The 2,500-nt window shown below is 35.1% G+C and overlaps 1 protein-coding gene across 1 annotated transcript in view; it reads right to left on the reverse strand.

Annotated features, from left to right (window-relative positions):
- LOC138860422 (larval cuticle protein A2B-like) overlaps positions 1–2,500 on the reverse strand; it is a 75,265-nt gene that overhangs the window by 34,272 nt on the left and 38,493 nt on the right. The gene's annotated exons all lie outside the window — the stretch shown is intronic.

Raw genomic sequence — 2,500 nt, forward strand, 5'->3', positions numbered from 1 at the left:
ATCAATATCAACAGTAACAATAATGATATGGATAACAACAATGACAATGATAATGATGATTATAGCAAAATAGCAAAACAATAATCATGATAATAAGGATTATGATGATAATGAAAATCATTGTGATAAAAATAATGATGATAATGATGATGATGATAGTGATATTATAATGATAATAATGATGTTCATAATAATAATAATAATAATAATGATGTTCATAATAATGATAATAATGATAATGATAATAGTAATAATGATATCAACGATAATGATGATAATACTCATAATGATGATGATTATAACTATAATAATGATAGTGATAATTTTTCAAAAGATATTCATAAAACTTAGTTCATAACTAACTAACCAACGCTACCAAATATAACCTCCTTGGGGAAAGTGATAATAACAATTATGATGATAAAAATAATCGTTGTAAAACTGATAATGATGATAATGATGATAATAATGATAATGGCAATAACAATAATAAGAATGATAATAATAATTATAATGATAATAATGATGATAATGATAATGAAAATAATGATAATAATAAAGTAATAATAACGATGACACTGAAACAACAATAATGATGAAATGATGATAGTGAGGAAGATGACCATGATAATAATGAGGATGATGAAGATGGTGATAGCCAGATAGCGATTGTAATGATGATAACAATGATTATAACGATAGGAATTTCCTGGTATAGTTCAGCAATATATCATGAATATAGAATATAATATAATAAAGAATATGCTATTACATTATATGGTATTGAAAAATGCCTTGATGTAGATGCATTCAAAATCTGATTATATCCATGGTCTGTAAGAAATAAATTAACATATTTGTTTTACTTGAAATTCAGTGACATGATAAGATCTTCTCTTTATCTGTGTTTCTATGTCTTTGTCTTCCTGTCTGATGGATTCTCTCTCTCTCTCTCTCTCTCTCTCTCTCTCTCTCTCGCTTTCTTTCTTTCTTTCTTTCTTTCTCATTCTCTCTCTTCCTTTCTTTCTCTCTCTCTCTCTCTCTCTCTCTCTCTCTCTCTCTCTCTCTCTCTCTCTCTCTCTCTCTCTCTCTCTCTCTCTCTCTCTGTATGTATGTATATGTACATATATGTGTATAAAAATATGTGTATCTATATGTATATTTATATATATATACACATATACGTACATATGTGTATGCATATTCCATAATTTAAAAAAACACCTTGCTCACCACTTTAATTCAACCTTGATACATACAGAAAAAAACAATAACTCAAGAGTAATGAAATGAATACTTAAGAAGCAATTGAGAATTAACGAAAAGGAAAGAAGGAAACAACAAAATAAATCTCCGACAAGACCTTGTAACCGCATTGCCAGACAGAGGGGGGGGGGGGAGGAGGAGAGGAAAAGGGGGGAGAGGGGGGAGTGGGGATGGAAGGGGAGGGGAAGGATAGAGATAGGGGATGGAGGGATGGAAGAAGGGGGGAAAGGGGGGGGGGGAGAGGTGATAGAGGGGGAGGAAGATAGGTGGGGGAGGGAAGAAAAAGGAGGAGGAGAGAGAAAGGGGGAGGAGGAAGAGGAGGAGAAAAAAAGTAGAAAGAGAAGAAATAAATAGCAGAAGAAAAACGACAGAAGAAGAAAGTGTAGAAAGAGGACAAGGAAAGGGTAAGTGAAAAGAGAAAGAGGAAGAGAAAGAGAAAGAGAGAGGGGAGGGGAAGCTCGAATCGGTATGCTAAGATAACGAACAGGGGAGCGACAGAAAGGGAGAGGTAGAAAGGAAAAATAGGAATAAAAAAAGGACAATAATAAGAAGTAAAGAGGGCAAATAAACAAGGGATTAACAAATGCAAAAAGTGAATGGGAAAGACAGAAAAAAATCGAAAAGAACGAGAGAGAATGATATAAAAGGAAAAGTGTGAGGGAAAATGAAGAAAGAAATAATAATAAGAGAAAGAGAACACATAAAAGAGTAGAAAGAGACAATAAACATAAAAAAATAGAGAAAGGAAAAAAGAGAAGGAAGAAAGAAAAAGAAGAAGAGAAAGAACACACACACAAAGCTAGAAAAAAAAGATAAAATCAAAGAGAGTGAGTGAGAGAGAGAGAGAGAGAGAGAGAGAGAGAGAGAGAGAGAGAGAGAGAGAGAGAGAGAGAGAGAGAGAGAGAGAGAGAGAGAGAGAGAGAAAGAAAGAAAGAAAGAAAGAAAGAAAGAAAGAAAGAGAGAGAGAGAGAAAAAAAGATGAGAAACAGAGAAAAAAAAAAGAAAAGAAAAGAAAAGAAGGTAGAGACAAAGAGGGAGAGAGAGAGAAGGGGGAAGGTAGGAGGGGGGGGGGGGCGTCAAGGCTTGATGGCCACAGAAACCGAAACCCCAATCATTTCAGAGCCACCGATGGCGAAATGGAATGGAGATGCGCGGGATGGAAGGGCGTGCACGGGGGAGAAAGTGGATGTGGGTGAGTACACGTGTGGACGAGGTGGGTGGGGATGGAGGGGGG

The sequence above is a fragment of the Penaeus vannamei genome, chromosome 41 (assembly GCF_042767895.1).
Source record: "Penaeus vannamei isolate JL-2024 chromosome 41, ASM4276789v1, whole genome shotgun sequence".
In the NCBI taxonomy this organism is placed as follows: Eukaryota; Metazoa; Arthropoda; class Malacostraca; order Decapoda; family Penaeidae; genus Penaeus; species Penaeus vannamei.